Source organism: Symphalangus syndactylus, chromosome 23 (genome assembly GCF_028878055.3).
Source record: "Symphalangus syndactylus isolate Jambi chromosome 23, NHGRI_mSymSyn1-v2.1_pri, whole genome shotgun sequence".
In the NCBI taxonomy this organism is placed as follows: domain Eukaryota; kingdom Metazoa; phylum Chordata; class Mammalia; order Primates; family Hylobatidae; genus Symphalangus; species Symphalangus syndactylus.
In genome coordinates, this window is record NC_072445.2 from 70,564,221 (window position 1) to 70,590,354 (window position 26,134).

At 47.3% G+C, this 26,134-nt stretch overlaps 2 long non-coding RNA genes across 4 annotated transcripts in view; one reads left to right on the forward strand and one right to left on the reverse strand.

Moving 5' to 3' along the window:
- The window catches only part of LOC134735721 (uncharacterized), a 40,418-nt gene extending 25,153 nt beyond the window's left edge, over positions 1 to 15,265 (reverse strand). The window contains exons 1-2 of the long non-coding RNA XR_010119134.1: positions 14,062 to 15,265; positions 12,684 to 12,761 (exon numbers count right to left, since the gene is read on the reverse strand). This is a non-coding gene — a long non-coding RNA (uncharacterized lncRNA). The remainder of the gene's footprint in view (positions 1 to 12,683; positions 12,762 to 14,061) is intronic.
- LOC129473184 (uncharacterized) lies at positions 1 to 26,134 on the forward strand. 3 transcript variants are annotated; one of them, XR_010119132.1, is made up of 7 exons: positions 1 to 164; positions 1,936 to 2,811; positions 16,759 to 17,153; positions 17,599 to 17,772; positions 19,358 to 21,743; positions 22,528 to 22,744; positions 23,631 to 26,134. It is a non-coding gene; the product is annotated as an uncharacterized lncRNA (long non-coding RNA). The 3 variants fall into 3 exon arrangements; XR_010119133.1 differs by having other exon boundaries at positions 19,358 to 19,463; positions 20,707 to 21,743; positions 22,528 to 26,134; XR_010119131.1 differs by having other exon boundaries at positions 22,528 to 26,134.

A 26,134-nucleotide genomic window follows, 5' to 3' on the forward strand; every position in this document is an offset into this window, starting at 1 on the left:
TCGGACAACACACAGCCAGGCAGTGAACGCCGCTTAGAAACAGGACCCATGACAGCAACCTTCCCTGCTTCTCAGGAGCCAGTGCGTGTCCACACCAGTCCAGGCCTTTTCTTCTTCTACTGAGTCCTGCTTCCCATCTCAGCTGATAGCACCACCGCTTGTGGGTGAGTCCCTGTTCAACAGAACTCAGAGCTTTGTATCCATGGAGTGCCATGAACAAAAGGCACCAGTGTTTCTTAGGGAGAGAACTGCCTTTGCTTAGGGTCAGAATGTCCCGCCCGCTTGGGGTGGGGAAGTTGAAGCCCGAGGAAGGGTTGGCTGCTCTGCAGAAGTTCAGAGGAATTGGAAGATGGGGCCAGGGAGGATGTGAGGAAGGGAAGGGAAGGGAGGCAGAGAAGGTGCGAGGTGACTCAGCAGGAGGCTGAAGTCTAGAGGGAGAAGTTCCTTGACTGGGGTTGCTGAAGAGGTTTTAGAAATAAGGCTGTCAAAAAAAAATTTAAGCTGTCTACTACTTAATTTCTAACTCTATATTTCTAACCTTCTTAAAGACTCTACACAGATAAAGGCCCTGTGCCATGGATTCTAGGGGGGTGGGCAAGGAGCCCAGTGCCAGGGTAGGAAGGAGGCCTTGGGAGGGGAGGCTGAAGACTGGAAACTCAGGAGCAGAGGCCAGGAGATAGACATGACATCTGAACACACAACCTCCGAGACAGTCCCTGGGTGGGAGACACTGAGGTTTCGGTTGCTGGATAAGGGTCGAGCCTAATTTTACCTCAAATTTCAAAGGCCAGGGTGATCCAAGCTGATATTTGATTTCCATTACCAGGCATATTCCTTACAACAGGAAGAATGTAAATTCTGTGGAAATTCTAGAACTTCTTTTTTATATTTAAACACAATGCCTTAGTTCCCATATCCTGAAATCAGTAAATTTAAGCAATTTTTTTTTTCATTCTGTGCTTCAGGGAACTATGAGGGTCAACACATATTTATCACACGCTGACCTTGTGCTCAGGCCCATAGGAAAATGAACCTCCCTGCCCGCAATGACCTTAGAACCTAACTAAGGATATGGTGAAAGCAAGTGCAGGATTGGGTGAGACCTGATCAAGGGTCAGGCGCCGGTTTGTCGGGGAGAAATGTTGCCTGGGCAGGACAGGTGTGAAAGAAAGAGAAGATCCTGGAAGACCGGAGGGCCCAGGAAAGTCTCAGTGAGGAGGGGGGACTCAAAGGAGAGTTTCAGGATTGACCGTGGGTGGACAGGGCTCTGCAGACCAGGATCTTTGCTATCCACACTTGGGGCCAGAAAGTTCTTTGTGGTGGGGGCTGTCCTGTACGTTGCAGGAGGCTCAGCAGCATCCCTGGCCTCCACCCACTCAACACCAGTGGCACTCCCTCCCTCGTTGTAAATGTGTGCAGACATTAGTACTTGTCACCTGCAGGGAAGAATCACCCCACTGAGAACCACATGCTCAGTCAAGGGAACAGCATAGGAATTGGAGCAAGCAAGAGAGCTGGTCAACACAGGTGAGCTCTTGTGTGGGCCTCCAGCCAGTCCCCAGACAACTCTGCTCTGGGTACCAGGGGCCACATTCTCAGGGCAGGCACTACTGCTGGTCATTCTACTCACGCCTCTCTCTGGCATCAGTGGCCTGATTACACACTGGGGATAGTAGGCAGTGGGTATATTTAGATAGGCACAAAAATAGCCGTGGCTGCCAAGCCAAAAAATTGAGAATTGCTCTCCTTAGTACAGGCTGAATATCGCTAATCTGACTTTAGAGTTTTGGATTAGGGATGCCAAACTGGTAAGTATAATGCAAAGATTCCAAAATCCAAAAAATCTGAAATACAAAACACTTTTGGTGGCAAGCATTTGGGACAACAAATACGTAATGTGTAGTATATTTATGACGAGATTTTGTCATGTTTCAGAAAAATTAATTTGACAGTGGTGTGCCCAATTGGATGCAAGGAAGGAGCAGGGTTTTCTGACCTGGTGACTGTGGATACGCCTCAGGAGTCTGAAGACCCTGAAACTGCCATCATTGTGTGGGTTCGTTTGCTTTTCTGAGGAGGGATTCCATAGCTTTCATCCGACACTCCACAGGTTGAGAGCTCTTGGATTCAACTGGTGCCCAAACAAGACAGGACCACCAGTGCATATTTGAACAGGACAATCCTTCTGCCCATCCATCTGATCCCTGCTTCCACTTCCCACAAGCAAACATCCAGTCCACAAAACTCATTGAGCAGCTACAGTGAGCTGTGTGCCAAGCATGTGCCAGGGACTGGGGCTGCAAAGAGAGATGGAGGCCACAGGGAAGAGGCCACGAGATAGTCAGTTGTCTCATGAAGTAGAATACAGGTGAAGCCAGAGAATCACAAGCCATGAAAACCTTCTGGAGGTGACATCTGAGCTTTGTCTTGCCAGTTGATCTTGCTAGAATACATATGAAGTAAAGAGGGGCCTGGAATTGCTGGTGGCTGAGGAAATGGGAGAGGAAAAAGCATGCCGGACTGTCACGGTGCAGGAAGCCCTCATCACTACTAAGACTTAGTGACTAATCCCATACAGGGGAAGGAAGCTTGGGTGGCTGTGAGTCAAGGATCCAAGCCTGGAAGACTGCAAACAATACTGACTGGGGTTGGCAGACAGAAAGGCGACGACTTTTTCAGTGGGAAGACAATGAGTTTTGGTTTCAGACATCTTGATTTGGAGGCAATGAGAGGATACCCGAAGACTATTCAGAACGTCTTGAGAGGAACTGGGAATACAGGACTGCTGCTGGGGACGTGTCAGGGAAAGAGGTGGGCAGAGAGGAAATGGGTCTGTTTTCTCGGGGCAGTGAGGGGCACTGTCGAGCCAGCCTTCCACAGCTCTGGTTTCTCTGGGCGCTTTCTTTCACGGGCTTTTTTATGGGTCACAGACATGTTCGGTAGGGAGAAAAATCTCAGTAGAGCAACCTTCATTAAAGTTTCAGGTTCCAGGTTTGAATGAGCAAGTTGGATGTTGAGCAGGATCCTTTCCCGGAGTGATGAGGCGGAAGGGATGTTCAAGCACTGGGTGGAGGGTAGGCACATTCTATGTTTTGATAGAACCTCCTAGTCACATTCACCCCCATCATGATGCCAGCCAGTGGTCCTCAAAACGTAGTGTCCATGAGAACCATCAAGAGCTTGTTAGGAAAAGCCATCAGCTCAGCCCCACCTCCCTAGAGATTGTGATGTTTAGGTCTGAGGTGGACTCATGGGTTGTGTTTGTTTGTTTACTTTTCACACAGTAAATTTGGCTTTGGGGAGGTCAGTGGTGGAGTGTGCAGGTTTTATGAATTCTAGCACAGGTAGTGGATTTGTGTAACCACCACAATGCATGCAGAAAAGTTCCACTAGCCCAACAAGCTCCCTTAGCTACTGATTTCTACGCACACCTGACCCCACCTCACTCCCTTGGTAAACATAGGGCTTTTTTCAGTCACTACTGGTTTTTTATTTTCAAGTCTGGAATTACACAGCGTGTAACATGCAAGCCCGGCTTCATTCACTTAGAATCATGCCTATGAGATTCATCTGAGTTATTGTCTGTATCAGTGGTTTGCTCCTTTTTAGTGCTGAGTAGTATTCCATGGTATGGATGGACCACAGTTTGTCAGTTACCCAGTTGAAGGACATCTGGGTCCTTCAAGGTTTTGGCAATTGGAATCTGCCTTTAAATAAGCCCACCAGATGATTCTGATGCAAATGGTCCCAGATCACACAGTGCCTTAGGTTGTGCACAAATGCAAATGCTTTTAACTCTGGCTGATCCGATCAGTGGGAGTATCTTATTAACAGATTTGCATATTTCTGACTTTCAGGAGGGTTGAGAATTTTTTAAAATCCTTATTGGCCATTGAATTGCCACTCTTATGGTAGCTACACCAGACCAATCTGGTTAGACTTTTATGTAACAACGTTGTGAGTTGTTGTTCAGTTGCCATGGACCCTCAGTTCACATAACCTGAGCACACCCAGATAAACCAAGTGCGCAGCCACAGGGTGAACCTAAGTGCTCAGACTGAGAGGCAGGGACTGAATTAAGAAGAGGACACAGCACGCCAGGCAGGATTCAGGATCCAGGATCCAATCGGATGGAGCTTTGGCCTCACCCCATGGCAAGATCCAGTCAGGTTGTGCCACCAGGCATCACCTCATTGCAATATCCAATCAGATCACATGTCATTACCCTTTGCCTGTAAAACCTGACCTGGCCCTTGGCTTGGGCAGACGCTGATTTGGGAGCTATCGCTGGTCTCCTTGCAAGCAGTAAAATTCCCCGGCTAAATCCTCTGTGGGAGGTTGTCCTCCACCAAGTGACCAAACCCACCCATTGTGTGGGTAACAATATCTTTTGCCTTCTGTTTTTTTTTTTTTTTTTTTGTAGCCAAATTGTTTTGTTTTTCATGGTGACTTTTAGGAGCTCTTTTATGTTAAGGATCTTAACCTTTTGTTGTAAGTATTTTTTCACAGTCTGCTGTTTTTCTACTGTGTTTCTTGACCTGTTGAAAAATAACAAGCACGGCCCACTCTGACCAAAATTCCTAGAACCACAGCCTGCAGGTGAGAGTCCAGCAAAGGCTTGAGAATAGCATGATCTGTTTGGATGACTGAATTTTTGCCTGCTTGTTCAACAAGATGTTCAATATAAACTCAACCTTAAAAGCACAGTCTGCTTTCAGCTGTATTCACTTTGGTTCTGTGAATCACAGGGTCCTTTATTTTTTAATGTTCCAGCTGTTTTCCTTTTTTGGGCAGAGCTGAAGATTGTTTTCATTATTTATGAACCTAAAATTCAGAGAAATTTCAAACCCTTCACAGGCATGTTCTGACAGTAGATGGGAGGACTTTTCCTAATGTGAAATCTCACTTCTTTTTTTCCTAATCAGCTGTTAAAATAACCTTCAGCCGGCCGGGCATGGTGGCTCACACCTGCAATCCCAGCACTTTGGGAGGCCAAGGCAGGTGGATATGAGGTTAAGAGAGAGAAACCATCCTGGTCAACATGGTGAAACCCCATCTCTACTAAAAATACAAAAATTAGCTGGGTGTGGTGGTGCGCACCTGTAGTCTCAGCTACTCAGGAGGCTGAGGTAGGAGAATCACTTGAATCCAGGAGACAGAGGTTGCAGTGAGCCCAGAACACGCCACTGCACTCCATCTGCCTGGCAACAGAGTGAGACTGTGTCTCAAAAAAATAAAAATAAAATAATAATAATCATTCTTCAACCTGGAAGACATAATATCTCATTTACCCAGCACATAAGTGCATTTTTAAATTAAGAGACATGACTTGAGAAACAATGCATTCTTTTAAAAATTTAACTCACGGCTGGGAGTAGTGGTTCACACCTGTAATCCCAGCACTTTGGGAGGCCAACTGGCAGATCACATGGCCAGGAGTTTGAGAGCAGCCTGGCCAACATGGCAAAATGACATCTCTGCTAAAATTATCCAGGCATGATGGTGCTTGCCTGTAATCCCAGTTACTCAGGAGATGGAGGCAAAAGAATTGCTTGAACACAGGAGACGGGTTTAGTGATTGTGCCAGTGCACTCCAGCCTGGGTGACAGAGGGAGACTCTGTCTCAAACAAAAAATTTTTAACTCATTTTGATGGTATTCTTTCTAAAGTGCTTTAACTACTTTTATGTGTCTCAGAAGATACTAAGCATAGCTTAATCCTTTCTTCAAAGGTTTGAGATATTTTTCAGTGGGAACATTCATTTTAACTGGGCACTGACCTAAGCGTGCTCACCTCTGGCTGCCAGTTCATCCTCTATGCACCCTGCCGCCACCAGTGGGCCCCGAGTGTCCTCGATGCTTCTCCTTATGGGAAGAAGTTACCTCTTTTCTCTCTTCTCCTTCCTCTTCCTCATCAGCTGTTGCTTCCTCAGAATTTCCTGCTGCATGGGGTGCTGTGGCTTATGATGGCTCACAGTTGCTGTTCCGTGGCTGGCTCTGTGACCACCAGCTCCACATCTCAGCAATCCCAGGAGCAGACGGTAGGGATGCTCCATCCCTACCCCTAGGCTTGGCGCTGTGTCAGTGGCTGCGCCTCTTTAGGAAAGGATATCGTTGTCCATTCCTTGTCTAATTTGATCAAAATCATGTATCATCCACCAATCCCAGGCAGTAGGTGTCGGGATACAGGGGTCAGACCTTGCCCTCAGTGGCCTAGTCAAGAACAGATGCCCTAACTTAACAAGAATGCCCTTGACCCTGACTAGGTACAAATCAGATCTCTTCTGGTCTCACTGAGGCAAGTGCTAGCCCTCCATCCTTTCCCATGAAGCATTCCCAGCCTGTGTTTCTCCCTGTGTCCAGATTGCTATCATCTGCATAGGAAACCAGGCAAAGGCAGTGGTCCTAAGGGAGAGTCAGTCTCCACCTGTGTGCATGGGCTCTGGACCAGACAGCAGCTCAGGGAACACCGTCAGCTGTGGGCCTATCTCATTAGAATTGCCATATGGCTTTCATATGTTTAAAAGGACACCATGGTTCCAGAATTGTTTTCTACTGTTTTCTGAAACTTATAAATAGTGCAGTTGCATTATAGAGGTCAATGACTCTTATGTGCTGATCTGAAAACAAAACCATTACTTCTATTATTATATCTAAGAGAAAATTATGGAGAATTCCAAGTACCTAGCTTGTAAGTTACATATAGAATGCCACATATTAGGAAATTGGGTAATGTTTGAAGTGTACTGTATTGTAATAACATAGGAGCCAAGAAGGTATAGGATCAGATGTGTGAATAGTTCATAGTTCATCACCTTAGATTGTTCAGTCTTTTGAGTTTTTTTTTTTTTTTTTTTTTTTTTTTGAGACAGTCTCGCTCTGTCGCCCAGGCTGAAGTGCAGTGGCACGATCTTGGCTCACTGCTGCAACCTCCACCTCCTGGGTTCAAGCTATTCTCCTGTCTCAGCCTCCTGAGTAGCTGGGATTATAGGCACGCACCAGCATGCCTGGCTACTTTTTGTATTTTTAGTAGAGACAGGGTTTTACCATGTTGGCCAGGCTGGTCTTGAACTCCTGACCTCAGGTGATCCACCCGCCTCGGCCTCCCAAAGTGCTGGGATTATAGGCGTGAGCCACCGTGCCCGGCCACCTTTTGAGTTCTTATACCTAATCTTTAAAAATAGTTTTTATGTAGGTGCTCACTTTCAGCTGCCTCTTTTTCCCCCCTAAATTCAGCGTTTGCATCTCTAGCAGCCTTCGTTTTAAATTATCTTCCACTGGTGTTTGGCTAGTCAGCAGGAATCTTGGGCTTGCTAGAAATGTGCACACAGTAAGTAGATTCTGAGTGAAGGCAGGACTCACTGAGGAGCAGTGTCCACACTTTGTTGCATCTATTTTTCTTTTTTCTTTTTCTTTTTTTTTTTTTGAGACAGAGTCTTGCTCTGTTACCAGGTTGGAGGGCAGTGGCGGGATCTCAGTTCACTGCAACATCCACCTCCCAGGTTCAAGCAATTCTGCCTCAGCCTCCTGAGTAGCTGGGACTACAGGCACGTGCCACTACACCGAGCTAATTTTTGTATTTTTTTTTTTTTGAGACGGAGTCTCGCTCTGTCACCCAGGCTGGAGTGCAGTGGCGCAATCTCGGCTCACTGCAAGCTCCGCCTCCTGGGTTCACGCCATTCTCCTGCCTCAGCCTCTCCGAGTAGCTGGGACTACAGGCACCCGCCACCACGCCTGGCTAATTTTTTTGTATTTTTAGTGGAGACGGGGTTTCACCGTGATTGTATTTTTAGTAGAGATGGAGTTTCACCATGTTGGCCAGGATGCTCTCGATCTCTTGACCTTGTGATCCACCCACCTCGGCCTCCCAAGGTGCTGGGATTACAGGCATGAGCCACTGCACCGGGCCCTGTTGCATCTATTTTTCTATTCAAAGCTCTTTTACTCCTGAATTTGTAACTGAGTTTCAAATAGTTGAAATTGCCATTTACATCCTCCCTGAAGTCTTTTTTTTTTTTGTAGGCCATTCCAATTCATTATATTAACAATTTCTGACACGTTTGTGAGTTCTGTGTGATACCATTACCTTTTCCATGTTTTGAACTCCCCCTTTCTAGAGAGATGAGCTTCAGGGGCTGCTGGATGCACTCCACTTGGAAGCAGAGGCCGAGGCGCCTCCTCCTGGACTAGGGCTCACCTGTCCTCCTCACTGTATTCTGCCTGTGTTCTCCTCCAGTCCCACCCTCTTTTCTTTGTCCAAATGGTAAACTCGCTTTAAGCAAGAATTCATGGCATCTCCACATTCACCCCTCAAGAAACTTTTACTGAGTTGAACTAAAACCAGGCATGTCTTAAGTGTTTATGGCTGATAATGCAGGATCCTTCAACGCTGGAAATGCCCAGATGGGTAATGAGAGATCTGTATGGTCTCAACTTTCTTTCTTTTTTCTTTTTTTGTTTTTGAGACAGAGTTTTGTTCTTGTTGCCCAGGCTGGAGTGCAATAGTGCGATCTTGGCTCACTACAACCTCCACCTCCCCAGTTCAAGTGATTATCCTGCCTCAGCCTCCTGAGTAGCTGAGATTACAGGCGCCTGCCACCATGCCTGGCTAAGTTTTATATTTTTAGTAGTGACAGGGTTTCACCATATTGGCCAGGCTGGTCTTAAATTCCTGACCTCAGGTGATCCACCCACCTTGGCCTCTCAAAGTGCTGGGATTACAAGCATGAGCCAATGCACCCAGCTAATTTTTGTATTTTTAGTAGAGACGGAGTTTCGCCATGTTGGCCTAGATGGTCTCGATCTCTTGACCTTGTGATCCACCCACCTCGGCCTCTCAAAGTGCTGGGATTACAAGCATGAGCCAATGCACCTGGCCTTCAACTTTCTAAAAAGCTCAGGAGGAGCCATATCTCGTTTACCATGAAATGACCCTACAGCTGACTTTCTTTGGCTTTGATTGTTTATACATTTTTCTCTATGTGAGAAAAAAAGCAAACCAGCAGCTATGGAAGGGGACAGGCCCACAGGCTCTTTTGTGAGGAAGAAGGCTGCTCACTAGGCCCCTGGGGTAAGTGGGTGCTGGGGCCTTGCAGTGGGGATGGAATCACATCCTGTCAGGGCTGAAATGTGGGAGGCCCATGCCAGACCCTGGCCCAAGGACATTTATGTGTGACCCTGATGGACAAATGCAGATTGCTGGGTAGATGAATCCCACCAAGATGGAGGCCCCTGCAGGGTTTTTTGAGTATGTTTTTGGGTTTTCTTTTTGTTGTTGTTAATGAGCAACTTTGGGGGTTTTACAAAGAATAAAGATAAATAAGAGGAGGGCTCATTACCTGGTTCTTCTCGTGACTAAGATCAAACATCGTCTAAACAGAAGCCTGATGTGTGGAATGTGTGAGAAAAAAACCTGAGTTCATCGCTTCAATAAAGCACCAAGGCCAGGCACAGTGGTTCATGCCGGAATCCCAGCACTTTGGGAGGCCGAGGCAGGCAGGAGCTGCCTTTGGTCAGGAGCTCGAGACCAGTCTGGCCAACATGGTGAAACCCCATCTCTGTTAAAAATACAAAAATTAGCCAGGTGTGGTGGTAGGCACTTGTAGTCCCAGCTACTCAAGAGGCTGAGACAGGAGAATCACTTGAACCTGGGAGATGGAGTTTGCAGTGAGTTGAGATCGTGCTACTGCACTCTAACCTGGGCAACAGAGCAGGACTCTGTCTCAAAAAAAAAAAAAAGCACCCTAATTGAACTAATTGAACTACAGAACCAACAAAAAGTCATACTATCTCATCTCATCCATCCTCACATCCATCCACCCATCCACTCATCCATCCATCTACCCATTCACCCATCTGTCCTTCTGTCTATCCATCCATCCAGTTGTCCATCAATCTATGTATTCATCCATCTGTACTCCCATCCATCCATCCATCCGTCCATCCATCCATCCATCCATCCATGCATTCATCCATCCATTCTCCCATCTATCCACCCATCTTATTCATCCATATGTCGTATCCATCCATCCATCCATCCATCCAACCATCCATCAATCCATTCATCCACCCACCAATCTACCTATTCACCCTTCCATTTTATCCATCCATCTATCCATACATTATTCATTCATTCATTGACATTCAATACATTTTTATTTCACAGCTATGGGATGCCAGGCATTGTGCTTGATACTTGGAATACAGAAGAAAATGAAAATGAAACAGATGTGGCCCAACTCCTGCTCTCTTGGAGTAAATCTTACATTCAGGAGAAACTGAGACAGGAAATATAGATCAAGTGATGTCCTAGGACACACGGAGGAGGAGAACTGGTCTGAGTTAACCCTGGCAGCTCATGCTTATGAGAGACTAAATATTTCTCAGTGCTCCCTGGACTCCAGTCAAAGCACTCCCTCCCCATCAGGCCTCTCCTCCAGAAGGAGCTCAGGTGACCATTTCCTATCATGAATTCAGCAGTGTCAACCCCCTTACATCCAGGGCATGATTTTTTATGTGATAATAAGCCTAAAGGGTGGAATTCAAAATACTTTTGTTTATCACAATTTATGTGGTTTGGGGTTTTCTTAAATAAGACAGTGACAGGCACCGATACAGACATTGCAGGGTGTTGTGGTTCTGGAAAACACGTGCAATGGGGCCAAGGGAAAAGACAGCTCCTCTTGAAGTCAGAGGTGACTCATGAAGCACAGCTCTCTTTTTCTTTTCAGAATTCTGTGAGGTCCATGACTTTCCAACAGTTCTGAGGTTTTTCACTGCAGAAGGGCCCATGCTCTTTATCCCAAGGCCACCCCATGGGAGAGATGGGCTGGACTGCCAAGTGTGTTTCTGGATTCCTACTCACGGAGGCCAGGTTCTTTATGCAGCCTCTGCCTTACAGCACTCCTCTAGATCAGAGCTCAGAGGATGGCCTGGCACAGTCAGCATCAGTGAAGAGGCAGGAGGAACATTAACGGCCTGGAAAAATGCAGTGCTAAGTGGCAAAAAGCTGGTTACAGACACAACATATAGAGCATGACATGATTTGATATGAATGGAACACTACAAAGACAAATACCCATTCCTAACCACTGCGATGTTTTCTTCTCCAGCTCTATAGTTTATATTGTATCTTTAGGTCTGTAATCCAGTTTGAATTATCTTTGGTATCAGGTATGAGGTACCTGCTGAGTTCATCTTCTTTTGCATGTGGATATACAATTGCCCAGCACCATCTGCTGAACAGACTCCCCTTTCTCCATCAAATTGTTTATGCACCTGTGCTAAAAGTCAATCACCGTGTTGGTATGGGCTGTTTCTGGACTCTTTTCTAACCCACTGGTCTATTTGTCTATGTTTAGGTGAATACCACACGGTCTTTTATACTGTAGATTTATAGTCATCCTTGAAATCAGGCAGCATGAGTCCTCCAACTTTATTCTTCTAATCTATGTATTTCAGTTTTGCTAAAATATTTCAGACATCAGGTATTTGCAGACAGCATGACATTTCTTAATTGTCCCTAACAACGTTGACAGTCATTCCTTATTGTCCTCTAATTCTTGGCCCCTCTTCACATTTCTAGGAACAATTATCTTTCTAATGTTCCTTGTTCCTTTTTTCCATTGAGACCCTGACCACCCTTATAGAAGGAAGCAATACACAAAACAAAGCAACCATTCACCATTATCCAGGGCCAGTGGATTGCTTCTCCTCCCATGCTAGCCATCCGAGAAAGAAAGGCTCAGCTACGCATCTGCCCCACACATCACAGAGCGAGAATGTGGTTCTGGTAATCTGTGGGTGTTTTTTGATTTTTTTTTTTTTTTTTTGAGACAGAGTCTGACTCTGTCACCCAGGTGGGAGTATAGTGGCACGATCTCAGTTCACTGCAACCTCTGCCTCCCGGGTTCAAGCAATTCTCCTGCCTCAGCCTCCCAAGTAGCTGGGATTACAAGTGTGTGTCACCACACCTGGCTAATTTTTATATTTTTAGTAGAGACGGGGTTTCGCCATGTTGGTTAAGCTGGTCTTTAACTCCTGACCTCATGTGATCCACCTGCCTCGGCCTCCCAAAGTGCTGGGATTACAGGCATGAGCCACCACACCCAGCCATCTATGGGTTTTAATTTCACTACAACAAAGTCGCTGGGCAATTGTGTATTTGCTGGTATTTTGTTCTTTTGTGAAATCAAATACATTAGAGTTTGGGAAATCAAATCTCAATTTTTTCTCTGAGTTGCTTTCTGATCTTGAACTTCTCTCAGTATCTAACTCACTGTTCTTATGAGAATTATACGTCCTCTGAATCCTGGCTTTTAGATAATAAGGTGCAACATAGTACCCCCAAAATACCAGATAAGTGACACACACCCGGTAATATGACTGTGGCTTTAGAGAAAAAAAGTGCAGCACTATAGTTAATCACAGGGTCTATTTCCGGTGTCACAGTAAGTCTCACAGGACAAACACATCAAACTAGGTCCCTAAAAATGTCAAGAAAACCCACATATCAGCCTAAGAGGATGATCAGAAGTATGCTGAATCATGTTGCAGCTAAAAAGGACCAGGGGAATTTTCTCGGCCTTGTTAATCTGCTCAAGAGGCTTAAAGTAAGATGAGAAAAATGAAACAGAGAAGAGCTGGAGGAAGGAAAACCCAGCAGATGTGTATTCAGGAAGTTACCTTTCGAAACGTGCAAGGTGCTCCTCTGAGTGGCCAAGGATCTGGAAGACTGATTACAACGTTCTAGGGAAATGGACCCTGTGCGTGGGAGTGCCTTGTCAGTAGGAATGCCCCAAGGTGCACACTTAACACTCAAAAGGTAGCAATTACCAGCACAGTTGTGTAACCCTTCCACCCCCAGAGCTCTCAGACAGTAATGTGTCTCAGGATTCAGGTCCTGCAGTAATTACGGCTTAACAAATAATCATTGGTGATATCTCTGGAGTATTTAGTACATTCCAGGCACCAAACACATATATTAATTCATTTAATCCTCACACACAACCCTAAAATATGACTACTACTACTATTCCCATTTTACAGGTGAAGAAACCAAGGCCCAGAATTTTGCCAAGGTCACCCAGCTAGAAAATGACTATGCTTAGACTTGAGTTAAGCAGCCTGGCTCTAAAACCAGAGCAAACAACCCTGATGCCATCCTGCCACCATCTCTCCTAGTCTTCAGCCATCCTCCAGTATAAAAGCATCAGATTCTGTACACACACACACACCACACACACACGACACACACACACACACACCACACATACACACACACACGACACACACACACATACACACACACCACACACACACCACACACACATACACACACACGACACACACACACATACACACACACACCACACACATACACACCACACACACATACGCACACACACACCACACATACACACACACCACACATACACATACACACACACACCACACACACACCACACACATACGCGCACACACACCACACACACACGACACACACACACCACACATACACACACACACCACACATACACACACACGACACACACACCACACATACACACACACGACACACACACACGACACACACACAACACACACATACACACCACACACACACACATACACACACACACGACACACACACACGACACACACACAACACACACATACACACCACACACACATACATACACACACGACACACACACACACGACACACACACACACGACACACACACACACCACACACCACACACACATACACACACGACACACACACACGACACACACACACACGACACACACACACACCACACATACACACACACCACACATACACACACGACACACACACACACACGACACACACACACGACACACACACACGACACACACACACACGACACACACATACACACACACACAGTAGTGTTCCTTGGCTACACAGTTCATTCGTTCATTTGGTCAGCATTGTCTCCCAGCAATTGTCGAGTTCCCCCATTCTATGTGGCCACCACCATCCCACCCTGCCGAGAACAGAGGGATTGATGCTCACCTTGAGTCCTCGGGTCCTGCGGTCTGTCTTTTCTTCCTCCTAGCAAAATCACTTCCCCTGTCTCTGTCTGAATCCTACTTTCTGGGGTTCAGCTGCGGACCTGTGCTCACTGGGCCACTTTTTTTTTTTTATTTTCCCTGACAGAGTCTTGCTGTCACGCAGGCTGGAGTGCAGTGGCACAATCTCGGATCACTGCAACCTCCGACTCCCTGCTTCAAGCTATTCTTCTGCCTCAGCCTCCCAAGTAGCTGGGATTACAGGCACGTGCCACCATGCCCAGCTAATTTTTGTGTTTTTAGTAGAGACGGGGTTTCACCATGTTGGCCAGGATGGTCTTGATCTCCTGACCTCGTTATCTGCCTGCCTTGGCCTCCCAAAGTGCTGGGATTACAGGCGTGAGCCATGGCATCCAGCCTGGGCCACTTTTCTCCCAGTCCCTGTCCTGGCCTCAAAGCGCTCGCTCCCAACCCCACATGACTCTCACTTAGTTGCAGGAGACGTCACTTGCTCCAAGCAGGAGGTGAGCTCTGGAGTTAAAGTTTCTTCCCAAGAACATTTTCGTTGTTCCATATAACACAAATACAGAGCCCGTTTGCCAAATGCTCACTTGATAGGTTATTATAAGGGGACATCCCAGGCCCCTTTCCAGAGGAAGGCAGGGTGCTTTGGGGAGGAAAGGTGTTGTGGGAATCCCACTGGAAGGGGCTGCGGGAAAGCCTGGGTGCGACTGGGCCTCCCTCAGCAGACGGTTTAGGTTGAGCAGTGAGTTCCTCCACATGTGGGGTCTGGGGCTGGCTTCGTGGGGTGACACCTAGGCTGTCCCTGCACTCAGAAGGGCCCATGCTTGCTCTGCTGAAACCGGCTTGACATTCTTAGTCATTTTCGAACCATGGATCCCTCATTTTCATCTTGCGATGGGGCCTGCAAATCCTGTAGCTGGTCCTGGCCAGGCGTGTCTCCTCTCCGGGGCAGAGCTGCCTGGCTGGAGGCTGGTCCTCGAGGTGGCCAATGCTGGTGATGTGGACCTTCAATACTTGTATGAACCATCCCTCACACAAGCACAGGTCTCAGTGATTTCCTCATGCAGGGACAGCCCTGTGCCTTCCTGCTGTCCTCTGCGCAGGCCCCAGCGGCAACAGCTCCTGTGGCTTCTCCAGCCCCAGCACACAATCCGGGGCTTCATTATGAGCCAAGTGAGGCCAGCACCGCTCTGTCTTCTGGGGACTTCAAATTGCTTTGCATTTTCACTTCAAGGCAGCATCTCTGGGCCACCAAGGGCTGCAGGTGTCCCAGCAGAAATGGCCTCGGTCTGAGGCTGCTGCAGAGGGTATTTGTATAGACAATGACCTCCGACCTTGAGGTCACCCTTTGGCCAGTGACCTTCCCATTGCTAAAGGAAATCAGGAAGCTCATAGGTTATGGCGTTCCTGAGCCAGTTTTCACACCACACTGCACTCTGGCTGGGGCTAAGTCCTTGCCCTCCAGCAGCACTTTGAGACAATGAATCATTCCCTTGTTGGGTGGGGAGGCACAGGTGGGTCCCTATCCAGGGATCATGACCAAACCCACCAGGCACCTGATGGCCGCCCCCAGCCCTCCCTGAGGAGCTCAATCACTCCTGTGGAGGTGGAGCTGAACAACACAACTCTTCTCTGAAAAGAACTTTGGGCCTCAGGGCATGAGGGGGTGTGTGATGTCATGGGTGCTTCTGGGCCCCTTTTCTGTTCTAGTGAACCAGATAAGGTGATTGTGGCATCTCAGACCCCCAAGGAAGGGGGAGGCGGGGTGCAGCCACACAAACGAACAGTGAGCAAGTTCCCTGCGGGTTCAGAGCCCTGGCCTTCGCACCATCATTCACCCTGTAATCATTGAGTTGGTCCCCAGATCTTCGGCTGATTCAACGCTCCTGTATTAACCTCCTGTCTATCTCGGTCGTGTGCTGGGTGAGGACCGGGACACAGGGAAGCCCAGTCACAGCCCCACCCTCAGGCAGCTGGCCACCTGCTAGGAGAGAGACAGGCACGAGACAGCAAAATCACTAAGCACAGAGCTATCAGGCCTCTGCTGCAGCGCTGGTAAAGCTCTAAGAAAGCACAGTTAAGCATCAGGAGGGTGTCACTGAAGAAGGGAGACTTAGGTTGAACTCCAGCTGGGACTCAGATGTGAGCAGCTGCCATGAGGCTCTTGAGAACTGGCTAGCTCCTGAGTGTGGTTCCCTCCCAGGGAGGACGGGAGGGGTTCAGGGGAGGCAGAGGCTTCTGACTTGCCTTCCACAGTGCTAGGGAGCCAATGTCTGTCCTTGAGCAACCATAGCGATGTAACAAAACTGGTTCTTTATGGTTTGGAGACTGCAGCACTTTGCAGAGGACTGACTGGGGGAAGACAGGTCAGTGGACAGAGGCCCCCTGGAGGTGAAGGTGCAGGCTGGGGGGTGGGCGTGGGAGATACGGGGAGGCTTGGCTAAGGCTGGCATTAGGGAGCAGGAGACACAAAGCTCCGTCTCAGGCTTCTCGCTTGGGTGCTGTTCTGGGTTAAATCCTGATTCTCTTTTCCTCGAAAAAGAAAGTTTCTATGTTGAAGTTCAAACTGGTTCTTGAAAATGTGACCTTATTTGGAGACAGTGTCTTTACAGAAGTAATCAAGTAAAAATGCGGCGTTAGGGTGGGCCTTAATCCAATATGACTGGTGTCCTTACAGAAAGGAGAAATTTGGACACGTGGACACACACGGAGAACGTGTGAAGATGAAGGCAGAGGTGGCAAACACAAAGATGGCCAGCAAACCACCAGAAGCCCTCAGAGGCCCCAACTCCGCCAGCACCTTGCTCGCAAACTGCTGGCCTCCGGAACTGTGAAAGAATAAAGTTTCTGCGATCTTAGGCCCCCTGGTTTGTGGTTCTTTACAGCTCTGACAAACACACACAGACGCCTATGAAAGGGTGATGGCCTCAGAGGGCTAGGGGCTGGGGAAGCCGGCCGGTTTGAAGAGGAGAGCTTGTGCGGGGTGGGACCTGCTGAGGAGGTGTCCAGCTCGGAATGTGGGAGTGGTCAGGAACCCTTGATTGGAGCCAAGGAGCCTCCTGGCACAAAGCAGTGAGTTACCAGTCTCAGGGGACACTTAAAATTGGGGGCCAGCAAGGGGAAGGATTAACAAAGGTGGCAGAAAACAGTCACAGAGGTAGGACAGGGCAGAAAAAAAAATAAAAAAACAGTCACAGAAGCAATGAGAAGAAACTGTTGAGAAGGTTGAAACCCTGGAGACAAGCGAGTGGGAGCAGGCCGCCCTGTTGCTGTTGAACGTCCTGGGAGTTCCAGGCCAGCCGGGAGGTTTGCCTTCCTCCTCCGAAGGAAAGGGGGCTGCCCAGAGGGAAAGGACTGGCCTTCAGAGTGAAAGGAGATTTTCAGCTATTTGTTATTTTGGCCATTGTCACAGGGCGGGGGCCGTTTCTGAAGTTTTATGTGGAGACTGAATTTAAATCCAACCACTGAGCTGAAGAGAACAAGATGTACTTTTTTGCTTTCTCTCTTTTACTCTTAGAAACTTCATGATGATCAACCACACCTCACATTTGCTTCATTCAGTCTATGGACCAGGAAGGATTTTCTGTGACACATTCAGGTTCTTACTCATCTACAGAGTCACAGATCTGTCAGCCTGGGAACCGGCCCCCAAATGGAAGACCCAGGCAGTTCTGACGGGTCCATCTGCAAGGTTTGTTCTGCAAAGGGCCCCTTTACTTTGAATTCCCTTTCCCTGAAACGTGTCAGGGGAGGAAGAAGACACACACAAAAACCCTATGTTCTGAAATAACAGGAATTCAGTGGCAGGCCTCAAAGGCTTGTTTTGTCCTTCAAAAGCCATCCTCAGAGGTATGGCCATGTCAATGTGAGAATCTGTATTCAGATGAGGAAGCCACCTTCCCCATGAGGGCCCTTGTGCTGAATTTTATGGAAAGATCTGGAATTGTTGCCCACACTCAGGTACTATTAGCAAGTGTGGGGTTCATCTGTACATCAAATAAGGGAAGTTGATGTAGAGATGAACCCATGCCTGCTGATTGGTAGGGTTCGGACTTGCAGGATTATATGTGTGACAATTAGGAGTTGGGTACAACTTTGTTAAAACAGAAACATTTTCTTACCACACCAAAGAGGTTGTGGCGAGGCTTGCTTCTCCCACAATCCTCTGGCTCCCTCTAGCGGACCCCTGCCCACTGGATGGTGAGGTGGAAACCAGTCCCGCCCACGTTGGTTGACCTACCCTTCTGTCAACTCCAGCCCAGAGCTGTGGGGAAAGGAGTCGGGGAACCACCTGGAGGCTGAAATTTGGATGAAGCCCCCAGCTCTTAGGCACCCTCCTTCATGAAGCCTTCCCACGGCTCCCTATGGTTTATCACACGCTTATGTGTGTTGATGTATTAGGCATACATTTCCTAAGAGTTCACATACGTCTGTCTTTTTCTCTGGACCATGAATAACTTGAGTATATATTTTTTGTGTGTTCATTTTTGTTTTCTTGGCACCTAGTACAGTGCCTGGGACAGTAGTGTTAAAAAATAAGTGTTTAGGCCCGGTGCAGTGGCTCACGCCTATAATCCCAGCACTTTGGGAGGCTGAGGTGGGCGGATCATGAGGTCAGGAGATCAAGAGCATCCTGACTAACATGGTGAAACCCCATCTCTACTAAAAAAAAAAAAAAAATTAGCCAGGCACCGTGGCGGGCGCCTGTAGTCCCAGCTACTTGGGAGGCTGAGGCAGGAGAATGGCATGAACCCAGGAGGCAGAGCTTGCAGTGAACCAAGATCGTGCCAATGCACTCCAGCCTGGGCAACAGAGTGAGACTCCATCTCAAAAAAAAAAAAAGGTGTTTATTGATTTAATAAGGAAATAAAATGCCAGCTAATTCAGGCTCCTGTGCTCCGTATACAAATAAAGGGCTGGCACTGCCACGGTTAATCTATACAACAGCGGCCAAGCTCTTATTTCTAAGATGCAGATACTGGGGGATATGAACCTTTCATAATGCACATATTTTGACAGAGTTAAAGCCTTAAGTTTTCTGGAAGAAATAAAATATTAACTGGATCACTACACTTTTAACTTCCATAATCAAAATAAAACATCCTATAAACACAGGGTCTGTGAGAAGAAAACACAGGGCAGGAAGGTTTTGATGTGTGAGTTACTGGGAAAGCCCAGGGGTCTAGGGTGGCCAAGGGCAAAGGGAGGAAACTGGGGTCAAGGAAGCACTGACTGTCCATGTCTGATGGGGACCGAACATGCTCTTGTCTTTCAAGGGGAGTCACAGAAGTGTGTGACGAGGAGAGGAAGAGATACAACAGATGCCTCATAAGAAGCAGACGGAGGACTGCAGGGACTGCCTGGCCCAGTCCCTCACTAGGCGTAAGAAACAAACTCACCCGTCCAAACCCAAAGAATGGACTCAGAGACCCGGAGAACAGCGAAAGCGAGATTTTTAATAAAAAGTCGGTCTTGCAGAATCGGGTGTCCGATGGACAGGCACACCCAGCAGTTTCAACAAGCAATTTGTCCGCTAGTGCACAGGTTCCTCCCCCAGTTTCTCACAGGCTGAGTAATACGGGGTCACAACCTTCCTGGACGTCACCTATTGATTGTTAGGCAGGGGCTTTAGGTGTTTTGTTTGTTTGTTTGTTTGTTTTTAGGGTTGTCTTCCTGCGTTTTGTCACGGCCCACAATGCATTGCAACCCTAGTCAGCTCAGGGGCTCTTCGAGTATTTAACTTACACCCTAAGTAGCTGGGCTGGCTGATAAGACCAGACAAAGGGAGCTATTTTGCAGGCTAGTAGTAAGCTTTCATTTTAGACTAAACTTCTTTGGTTCTGGTGAAGGCAACTAATGGGGGGTAAGCAGGGAAAGGGGAGGCCCACAAGCAGGCATCAGCTATCCAAGCAGGGGCCTCGAATACCCTGTTTGTTCTGTAGTTTGCTGACCTGAGCCAGTTTGAGGCACTTTGTCTTGGAAATGGACCACTGCATACATTATGTCCTTCACTGGTGAAAATGAGAGGGGCCGTGACTGACTCAGTCCCATAGTCACAGGCACCAGAACAGTCCCCAGCCTGCCCCTTGACTCAGAGCCCCCATCTCCGAACTGTGCCCTCAGATTTGGGAGCACTAACGCGATAACTTTGACTTCTTTTGTGCTGTAGTGACCAGCCTTCTGAAAGTGCCCAGAAATTCTCTCTGAAGTGTGTTTGAGGCCATGGGACAGAGGGAGGTGGCCTTTTCAGCAGCACTGGGCAGGCAGAATTGGCAAGAGTAATTGGAAAGCTGAGGTACCTCAGCAGCAAGAGGTCCGGGACCACAGAAGCAGGTCAAGAAGCTGTTTTTGGGGGCCATTATGACCTTTGGGTGTGGACTTCGGTTTCAGGCCCACACAGTGCCCATTAGTGAGCTGTGCTGCAGCCCTAGCCCTGCCACTTGTGAGTGAGCTGATCTCAGCGGGGTGGCATGCTCCCTGCTCCGTGCTCCCTGCTTTGCAACACCACAGCCTGGGTGGTTAATATCCCGGATGACAGTTGCTTGTTTTTATTCCAACACGACCAGTTAGAAGCAGGGCAACCGTGGACAAGGTGGTGAACACCTTTATACTTCTGTGTTTTCAGTTGAAAAATGGAGACGTGAAGTTCCCTAGTCACAGAGCAGCTGTGATGGGACCCACGTAAACAGCCCTGATCAGGAGTGAAGAGCAACATGTGGCACACAGGGCCTCCTCCACAAGCAACAGTCGCTGCTTGCTGTTACTGTGGGCTCCACGTTGGGATCAGACACACCTGTCTTCAGTGGCGTGCAGTTGCAGCAAGGACCAAATGTGAGTGAGAGCACTTTGTGCCTGGAAATGGACAGAAGAACATTGAAATATGATGACCTGAAAATCATGCAGAAGACAGGCGTGGCCTGTGGGTGCTTGATGCGTGGTGGTGGCTTTAATTGTTACCGAATAACAGGGAGGTATGATCGCAAATGTCACTGTTGCCTTCAAACTCTACGTTTTGGTTTGAATTCCTTCTGAAACTTGCTCCTTGCACATCTCTGCTCCTGTAGTCCATCCACAAAGGGCCATCTGAGGAAACTTGCTGTGCACCAGGCTCCCCCACGGTGCCAGGAGCACAGCAGTGCACAAGACAGACATGAGTCGGCTGGAAAAGAAACATTAGGCAAATACAGTCATCCCTGGGAATCTGCAGGAAATTGCTTCCAGGGCCATGGGTAAGACATGAAAATCTGCACATACTCAAGTCCCACAGCGAGTCCTGGGGACCCAAGGTTATGAAAAGCCAGGCTTCCGTACGGGCAGATTTAAGTCCTGAGAATACTGTATTTTCTATCTGTGTTTGGTTGTGGATACAAAACCCACGGACTGTATTTTTTGAAAAAAAAAAAAAAAAAAAAAAAAATCCATCTCTAAGTGGACCCTCGCAGTTCAAACCTGTGTTTAAGAGTCAACTGTAATTTCAAATTGGTATCGCAACAGTCTTATTAAGACTGTCTCATGGGATTTGATTTTATCCTTCTTAGAAGGTATTCAGTCAACCTGTTACTGTTTTCTGGATGTTGGCAGAAGCCAGGAGACTGCTGGGTTGGGGACCATGGACACCGTTACTTGCTACACAACTAGCAGCACGTCCAGCAGCACGTCTAGGTCAGTTCCCCTTATTGCCAGTTCCCTCACAGGTGACACAGCAGGCTTAGATGAATGCTGTGTGTGCAGTGTGAAGCGTGGAGCCCGGAGAAGGCACTGCGCTTATAGCAAGCCAGAAGCCAGCCTGCTGTTTGCCTGGAGGGTCGTGGGGAGGGGGCAATGTTACCTCACCTCTCAGAGTTATCAGCTGGACCTGAGAAATGGGCCAGCTAAGGGACACTCAGGGCCTTGCAGTTGTGGCATGCTCAGCAAGGGACAGGGTGCAAGGATGGCCTCTTCCAACAAAGACATCAAAGACTATCTATATACATCCATGATACTATCACTTTAATACAACAATTTCTTCTGGTTTTATGCTTCCAGAATTTGCCTATGTACATACATATTTTTGGAATTGTAACCATGGCATATATAACACTTAACATGCTGCTTTATTCACCTAACTGTGTATCCTAAGCAGTTCCCCATACTTCCGCACAATTTTCACAATTATCTTGCACATTCCACTGTGTTCACGGACCATCATGCTTGGACATTTAGGTGGCTCCCACTTTTGTTCTTGGCCTGTCTTTCTGAAAACATATGGTGAGCACAGTAAAGACAAGACACTGGAAGTGGGCAGAGCAGATTCTGCCTGCCCTGTGCTTTCTGGGCCCGCCTTCCATCCCACCGCTTCCTTCAGCATCCTCTGTCCAGGAGCATGAGACTTTTGGGAGCCTCAGGAGCTTATGCCCAGAGAAGAAAACACCTGGTTCTCAGCATCCCACGTAGTAATGACACACAGGGTCTATTCTAAAAGAAAACATTACGGGCAGGCAGTAGCAGACCACTGTGCTTGCAACCGTCATGAGATGGCTCAGGAGACACAGGAGCTGCCCTGGGTGTGAATTTCGTAGCCATGCTGGCTCCTCGCAGTGGCCCTTGGCATCGGTTGGGATCTTGCAGCAAGATTCTTCATCGGTTTCTCCATCTCTGAAGACTTCTTGCCAACAGCTGTACACGTGGATATGTTCTTTTCTCTTATGCAGCTGTCTGTTTTACATGAGTAGAATGGATGTGTGCTTCAGTGTCCCAGGAGAAAACACATGCTGTGCCCAAACAAGACAGGAGCGGGCTTAGAAAGGGCCCTGTTTACTTGAGGTGTGGCAGGGGGTGTAGCACCACAAAGGAAAGGGAAGGTGACTCCTACCCATGTGACAGGGAAGCTTGTACCACTCTTACCTACACGGAGAGCCCAGTACGAGAGGAGAGGTGGGTAGAAAGGTCTGCATGGAGAGAGCTGGGGCATCTGGGCCCAGGTAGCTCCAGGACAACTGTGCCAGCAGCTGCTCTACAGTCTCCTCCAGGATCCCCATCTACTGAGCCCACCTGGCAGCTGGAGGGTGGAGCCCTAGTGTCCAACCAGGTGCGTCTCCCAGAGTGCTCGGCAGGGCAGAGGAGCATGGGTAGCAGTCTGGAAGAGCAAGAGAAATTGGGCACAAAATTCCTAAGGAGATAGTAAGTTTGCCAAAGGGCACAGACACGTCCTAAATTCATAGCTTGCTAGAGTTAAGAGCATCAACAACAACAACAACAAAAATGCTCCTTGCCTGTAAATGGGATAATCATAGAATGACTAAATGAGATCAACTCACTCCAGGACCCTGAAAACAGAAAAGAGCACTAGAAGAGGTTGAACTTCGTGGGTGGGTGGCAGACGGTGCATGGGCTACATGAGGTACTTTCCCCAGTGGTACTGTCCCTCATTCACCTTGCCTGATGGCCTAGACTCAATGTTAGCAGCTGCCATGCTGTCCCACCTGGGGAAGGCCACAGTGGTTTGTGAAGCAGCCTGCTGTGCTCTACTTAATCCTCCCATGACCTTTACCTGTTCCTCTTATCTTGCAGTTTTTGGAAGCATCTTTTTCTCTGGGGCTTTGTGATGGCCAATAAGGAGGCCTGAGTCTCCCCAGAAGTTTCCCAGCACCTACTTGCCCAGCCCGCACTCCAGCTATGGGTCAACTGGGAAGGAAAAAAACAAGACAAAGGACTCCCTTCTGCTCCCACTCCCAGAGAATGAATCCCCCAGCTGCCTGTCTGCTCCTCTTTAACTGAGTCTTCAGATGATGTGAAGCGGTGGGGTCTTCAGATCAGCCTGCCCTGGGAGCAGAAAGTTGATTTGCAGAAGGAGGCCTCGTGTTTGAGGAGCAGGGGAACATTTCCTCCTTCATGGATAGGTTCCTTCTGTCTCAGGCCTGAGCCACATCTGAACTCAGACGCAGGAGAATGGGCAAGGGAGAAATAGGTATGGCTCCAGGTGGGAGGAGGGCCTGGGATCAAGGGATCAAAGCCCCCACTTAGCATCACAGTTTGCCTGTGCACATTTCTGTGAATTAGGCAAGCAAGAGATACATTATTATTGCATTCCCTAAACTCCATTTCAATCGTACCCAATTTCAAAAGGTGACTAACAGGTGAGGTGGGATGGCAGAAAGATCCCTGAGTCACAAGCACCTGGAATCTCCAGGCTGGCGCTTTCTGAATCATTTAGTTGGAGGAGATCTTAGAAAACCTTGCCTCACCCTTCCTAGAAGGCCATCATCACTTCCAGTGAAGCAAACCTGTTGCCTTCCAAAGCATCAACATCTGTTATTGGTAGAAAACGCCACCTGAAATTTAGCTGAAACAGTCGAATGCAGTGCTCAATTCCAAATGAACTTCTCTACCTCATGAAGTAGAATAAGAAAACTGTAAGCCACAGACATCTTGAATTTAGTCTTTGTCAAAATTAAGGTGAGGCTTGATCCCTCGAACTTCAGTAGCAGGAGACTTAGAGGACCCAGTTGCTGCTGACATTGTTAAGCACTGAATTGATATTAGCATTTGCTTAGAAAGACAAGAGAATATCCACATATCCAATACATTTTAAGTAAAAATCTATACTTCTTTTGTATGTTGTCATTTAAAATAATGAGTTTATCAGCTTAATTAGATAGAGCAAAAGTCTTTATATAATTTGGAAAGTTTGGGTTAATTGTCCCACCTTGAGAACGTGGATGTTTATCGTAGGAAATACTTGTCCGAGTGTTCGTTGTAGAAATCCACGATGCTCACTTCAAGCTGTAATCTGTGTTTGCCACAGAGGTTTGTTCTAATTCCCCAACCTTGCCACGACTGACCTGGGTCATCACCATGTGCTTATTGAAGACCCTTGGAAAACTGTATAGACCCGTAGAGAGTTGTTCACATAGGTGAGGACTTTCCTCCTGGTGAATTTTTTTTTTTTTTTTTTTTTTTTTGAGATGGAGTTTCACTCTTGTTGCCCAGGCTGGAGTGCAATGGTGCGATCTTGGCTCACTGCAACTTCCGCCTCCCAGGTTCAAGCGATTCTCCTGCCTCAGCCTCCGGAGTAGCTAGGACTACAGGCACCTGCCTCCACGCCCGGCTAATTTTGTATTTTTAGTAGAGATGGAGTTTTCTCCATGTTGGTCAGGCTGGTATTGAACTCCCGACCTCAGGTGATCTGCCTGCCTCAGCCTCACAAAGTTCTGGGATTACAGGTGTGAGCCACCCACTGCACCAGGCCGAAAATATTTTATAATAAAGTGACTGTTGTAGATTAACTTTATAATACAATGCGAATTCTCAATTCTTATAACAAAGACTAATGTATATAAATTTCAGTATGTTTTAAAATTAGCCAGTACTTAGTAGAAAGCCCATATAGTTTACTGTAGCACTTCTGCACTTATAGTTTAGGTCTGTCTAGATGTATGACTTCTCAGAGGCTGCCGAATATTGACCTTTTGCATGGTAAATATTCAGTCTTTGAAAATTTATTTCATAATATGCTGGAACCACGATATTGTATCTGATCAGCACGTGGTCTGGTATCTGGGGTTCATAATTTTCTTTTTCCCCTTCACACTTCAGACAATTAATGATGACTATAATAGTTTCTCATTAGAAATACATGCTAATAAATATCATGTCTTTGGTATTAAGTGGCAATTAGATGAAACAACCTGAAATTCTGCTTTCTGATACCAAGATTGAACTTTGCTGAGATTACTGTTTCACTCACCGAAAATATCAGAATACTCAGGGGAGTTATTTTTTTTCTTAATGTAACTTTCATAACAGAAATGAAAGAAATGTGGAAACTGAAACAGTTGTCTGGTGTCTCAATACTGCATGCAGGTTCGACTACATTCTAAGCAAGTTGACTGTGTTATGATACATTTCACATTTTCTGCGATATTGTTTGTTCTGAGACCTTATGCAATTACACAGCAGATTTTTTACACTGACCTAGACTGAGAAAAGAAAACCACCGTTCCCCTTTCTCCTTTTAAACAGGAGAGTGCCTCAAGTACACTCGGGATCCCTCTCACCAAGCACAGCAAGGCTTG